Genomic DNA, 6335 nt, shown 5'->3' on the forward strand with positions numbered 1-6335 from the left:
TTAAAGCCCACAACTTTTGCTTTTCACAATCCCTAACTCAAATTGTCAACTTTCCAACTCGCTTTTCTGAAAACCCGAATCATTTACCTCCATATATCCAGAAAACAAACGTCTGTTTATTACTGCTAGAAATCATTGTAAAAAGGTTTTGTCAAACGCCAAAGCCTGCTATTCTCAGGTCGTGAAATCTCGTATCTCATCTCAAAAATTAGGCTCTCGTGACTTATGGAGATTTTTTAATTGTATTAATAGTAAGGGCAAATCTTTAATTCCACCTCTCTTGTATGGTTTAGACTTTGTCACCTCACCTAAAGACAAAGCTGAATTGTTTGCTAAAAACTTTTCATCAATTTCATCTGTTGATTCCACTATTTGCGTTCTACTTGATATTGCCAACAAACAGGTTGATCCATAGTAAATAGTCTGTGGATTGAAACCTAGTTTCACGACAAATGGGTGAAGTCTTACGAATTTAAATGCCCAGGCCAAGCATGTGACTATTGGAGTCTTTACGAATTAATGGAAGATAACCATCAACACCAAGATCACAAGATGAGACAGCTGATCTCAAATTAATCCATTGCTTGACATTCGTATCACTCCAGCTTCTGTATTTAAAAAGACTTCCTGCCTTGACTCTTCTACAGCTTGTGGCCCGGACATTATACCTGTTATTGTCTTGCAGAAGTGTTCTCCGGAGCTGTCGTCTATACTCTCAAAACAATTCAACAAGTGCTTATCAGAGTCTTGCTTTCCAGCCTGCTGGAATGCGGGATCTATTATCCCTATCTTCAAAAATTCTGGAGAGCGATCTGATTCGTCTACCAACCGTCCCATAAGTCTTCTTCCTATCATAAGCAAGGTTTTTGAATCTTTAATTAACAAACACTTAATTTCTTATCTTGAATCTAATAACTTACTTTCTGACCATCAATATGGATTTCGAACTTCTTGTTCTACAGCTGATTTGCTTACAGTAATAACCGATAGTTTTATCGTAAATTAGATTAAGGTGGAGAGGTTAAGGCCATCGCTCTTGACATTTCGAAAGCTTTTGATAAAGTTTGGCATGCTGTTTTTCTCCATAAGCTTTCTTCTTATGGTGTATCTGGCAACATCTTTAAGATTATTGAGTCCTTCCTTTCCAATCGTAGTATAAAAGTTGTTCTTGATGGACAGCACTCTTCTACATATCCTGTAACTACAGGGTTTCCTCAAGATTCTTTCCTTGGCCCTATACACTTTTTAATTTACATTAACGATCTTCCAGATATTCTCACATATAAGGTGGCATTGTTTGCTGATGATACTACTATTTATTCTTGTCGTGATAAGAAACCAACACTCTCTGATTGCTTGGAGGGGGCATTTGAGCTTGAAAGGATCTCACTTCTGCTACAGCATGCGGCTCACAATGGCTGGTGAACTTCAATTCAGATAAAACTTAATTTTTTCCAGCCAATTGTTATCGCAATAATTTAAATCTTCCTATATTTATGAACGGTGATGTACTCGATGAGTCATCTACTCTTTATTCTAGGATTAACTCTTACTTTTTATCTTTCTCAGAAACCATATATCAAATCAGTCGCAAAATTAGCATCTGCTAAGGTTGCATCTCTTTATCGAGCTCGTCACTTTCTTACTTCGGATTATATTCTCTATCTCTATAAATCTCAAATCCGGTCTTGTATAGAATACTGTTGCCATATCTGGGGCGGATCTTCTAATGATGCCCTTTCTCATTTGGACAAGGTGCAAAAACGTATTGTAAACATAGTTGGACCTGCTTTTGCAGCCAACTTCCAAGTATTATCACATCGTCGTAATGTTGCTTCTCTTTCTCTTTTCTACAAATACTATAATGGGCACTGCTCTAAAGAGCTAGCGTCTCTTGTGCCATCTACTAAAATTCATTCTCGTATTACTCGTCATTCAATTAAGTCTCATCCTTTTTCTGTGACTGTTCCTAAATGCTCCAAATACGCTCATTCATCTAGTTTTTTTCCTCGAACATCAGCTCTTTGGAATTCGCTTCCTTCATCTTGCTTTCCTGATTCATATAATTTGCAATCCTTTAAGTCGTCCGTCAATCGTTAATTTGCTTCACGATCTTCATCTTTTCTCTTTCAGTAACTTCCAACTTTAATTAGTGGCTGCTTGCAGCCTTGTTATGAAAAGTAAAGCATTGTTTATATTTTCTTCTTTTGTTGAATATTTTAAACAGCTAATAATATCTTTAGTTTTAAAATCCATTGCTCTTAACTTTGGTCGAATATGTAGCGTTTTGTTCTTTTTAATTTTTTTTTTTTAATTATGTTAATTTCAAGCATGGAATGTTAATTTTAAGGATAGGATAATAACACATAAGCAAATAATTACCTAATTAAATGTCAATTATCAATAATAAACTAACATTTTTAATTGATTATTACAAAGTCTTATGTAGACTTTTGATCAATTAACACTTGGGAAAACAAAAAATTAAAAATTGGCTATAATCCAGGTAGCGCAAACTTCAAAGAGAAATTTCTCGCATAGTCGCAAAAAGTCGTAGCTAATTTTTTAATTTCTTAAAAATAGATACAATTCCACGTTATTTAATAATAATTTGGTTGATACCTTTTCATACTTTATTTTTTGCAAGTTCACGGAAGTTGGAAGTTATGGTTTAAACTCTTTTTTTCGTCTTAAAACATCATGAAAATTGAAAAAGAAAAAATTTTTTTTTTTTTTTTTGAGCATCTTCGGACGTAGGGGAAAGGCGCCTATGATGGCATAGCGCCTATGATGGCATACCGGTCATATTTCCATTAAAATTGGTTTTGGTAAAAAAATGATTAGACCTACATGACTATATTGACTTTACATTAGTTATAGTGAAAAAACGTCCCATGTGCACAAATATTGTTTTTATAATCAACAAAAATCGATTTTGGGATGTGCTGTTGTAGTTTTATTTCCTTCATATATTTAAGATTGTGATTTTACTATTAACTGTGCAGAAATGAAATTTTCATGCATTTTATATTCAAGTTTTGTGCATTTAGTGGAATAGTTACTTTAATTTTATCTTTTGAAAAAGGCAGACACAGCTTGTTTTAATGAAAATGATGACTTTTACCCATGATGGCATACTGACGAGTTGGGGGTGTTGAAATATTGACGAGTTGGGAAAACCGTTTTTTTTTATAAGAAAAACTTATTTTTAAGTAAAGTTAAAAGAAAGCGATACTCCAACTTTTTTTTTTGGTCCAAAAAATACGTAAAACGCAATATATTCAATGCGCATGCGCAAAATTTTACAATGCTGGTATGTAGCATGAAATGGTAAATTAGGATGGTTTCGAGAAATTTCTGACTTTTCTGAGGGAAGACTCTAAGGTTAAATGAAATCATTAAGTTACCCTCGATCGTAACTAGCCCCAACCTCCCCTATGCCATCATAGGAGCAGTGGTTGCTTATGATGGCATACTTGTGATTTTTTTTTAGATTGTTGTGTAGTCTGATTTTTTTGTAATTGTTGTTTGAAATAAAATAAAATTTTGCAAAATTTATTCAAAAAAGCAAAACTTTATTGCATGTTTGCCCGTATTTATTTTTTTCCTAAATTTTTTTTTAATTTAAACAACATTTATGAAAAAACCGGAAAACATAACAATCTAAAAAAAATTTGGGTCATTATCATATAAGAAAATTTTTTTTTCAGAAAAACTTGAGATTTACCTTGAGCTCAAAGCCAAACAATTCGGAAACAATTCAGCGCATTTTTCGGGGTATTTTGCCGCTTGAGCACAAGGTAAATGTCAATATTTTTTTGTAATCGTATTTTTTTTTCATATTTGCTCCATATTTGGTTTCTTGTGTATTTTTGTTTTATAATAAAATTTTTTTTGAACACCCCTAATGTCTAATTTAAAAGCCGAAAAATTCAAGCATAATTTTAATTATCATTGCTAATTGTATATGTATAAATGTATTTTTAATTAGGAGTCGTTCATTAAGTACGTATTAAGTACGTTCATTAAGTACGTATGCTTTTATTTCAAACCTTCTTCCCCCTCCCTCGCATTTTGAAATACGTTTTTTTAGTGCCCTCCACCTCAATAAAAGAACCTACACTTTTAACGTACTTACCTAGCATTTTATAACTTTTTTTTTAGTTTAGTGTCTTCTTTCTTTTATAATTGACACATGCCCCCCGTCCCCCAATCATATTTTCGCCATTTACAGATATAGATATAGGTACAGGCGCAATGGAGTGTTCATACATCAACTGTGTATTGTTTCATGTACCTCCAAATTTTCTACTGCATTGAAATCAAAGTTATAATCAAAAAAGTTGCAAAGAAAACTCGTGTATTAAAAATGTTTTTATATGCCGTTGATGCCAAATTAACTCCCCAAAAAGTTAACTCCCGGTTAAAACATTTTAACTCCCCGTTTAATCTATTTCCAAATAAATTAACCCCGGGAGTTAAATTATTTTAAAATAAAGCGAAATGGATTAACCGGGGGCTTAAGTATTTCTAACCCCCACTGAAATAAATTAACTCCCTTTAATACGCGTTTTAAATATTTTAACTTATAATGATATCTACAAAATTGTGTAAGTATTCTATTCTAAAATTTTTTTTAAACATATTTAGTATTATATATATTTAAATATATAATATATAAATATTTATTAAGCGTTGAATAAAATTACTTTATAACTGTTTATTTTTGACAAGCCTTTATCTTATATATAAAAAGGAGATCAAAACAATAGTAATAGTATTGCACGAACTTCAGTTCGTGCAATACTTTTACAATTGTTTTGATCTACTATTACTATTACTATTGTTTTGACACTAATACCTCAGAACCTTTATCTTTTGCTAATAATAATGTCTAAGGTTAAAGAATTTATATCTATACTATACATATATATAGGGGAGAGTTGCCTTAATTGGAACACTTTAGGAAAAAATATTTATTAACCAAAGATGGCTTAACTATGAAAACATTTATGAATTAAATAATATAGATATACAACCCTACTATGCTTTTATTAATGATTCGACTCTATTGATCGCACCCTTATTGGATATAAACTTTGATTTTTCAAGGCACCATTTTGTTCCAATAAAGGCAACTGGTCTCCTTGAATGGAACACATATATTCTTTAATTAGAACAGTTCTAATATTTGAATAAATTACAGCTATAAAACTTATGGCTCAAAGGAAAAATTAATTGATTAGCTTTTTAATAAAAGATATTTAAAAGATACAATAACAAATAAAAATTAAAACAAATATTTAATCCTTTTTTCGCAATTCATAAGTCTTTTTTTCTTGCAGCTTCTGCACTTGGGATGGTAGTGGTGATATGTGGTGTGCTGTGGTGGCGATGGTGATTTTATTTGATGTGCTCAATTTCATTTGGTCCATGGTGATTGAGTCAAGTGCTACTTTGCTTTCCTGTGGTTTTTGCAATAGTTTGGCAGTTATTGGATTTAGTGTGAGCTTTTTTTTGTAGGTTTTTTAACTTGTTTGGAAGCTATTTGATTTAGTGTGTGCTTTTGATTTCTTGGTGTACTTTCAAGAGCACGTCTATATGGGGAGCTTGTAAGATCAGCCGCCTGAGTTGTTCGTGATCTTCTTTTTTTGTTTTTTACTTCAAGAGAAACCACTGGCAAAAGAGACAAAGTTGAAACTGAAACATGACATTTTAATTTTTTTTCACTTGATTTATCTGTAGATAGTTCTGTCATCCCATCTATACTTTCAGATGACTGAAGATTGTTTGAAGGACCAACATCAGTAAATGAAGAGGATGTAAAATCAGAATCACTGAATAAATTAATGTCCAAAGGCCACAACCCACTAGCCTGAAATCCTTTCATAGCAATTCTCAATGATGCTGCCTGACTATATGCGTCACCAAATAATTCTGCAACTTGCCAAGTTGATAAAATATTTACAAAATTTTTACGTTAAATTGTTACATTATAATTGTATTAAAGTGTAAGATAACAGTTATACAAACATGTATCGTTACTTTTTCCTAATATTACCACGTTTATTGCTAACGCAATGTTTGAAATATATATTAAAGTATGTTAAAAATAAGAGTTTATATAAAAAGCTAGCAGTGAACCAATTTAGAAAAAATCAGTCAATAAATTTTTATACTTTATAATACTCTTTTTAATAGTTTTTTTAAAGCCATTTAAGTTTTCAAGGTTAATAATATTTTGATTAAGTAATAAAAACTTATTCCAGATATGAGGTGCACGATAAGTAGTTTTAAGTTGCACAAGCTTAGTTTTGCATGAGGGCTCAAATAGG

This window comes from Hydra vulgaris, chromosome 08 (genome assembly GCF_038396675.1).
Source record: "Hydra vulgaris chromosome 08, alternate assembly HydraT2T_AEP".
Classification (NCBI taxonomy): Eukaryota; Metazoa; Cnidaria; class Hydrozoa; order Anthoathecata; family Hydridae; genus Hydra; species Hydra vulgaris.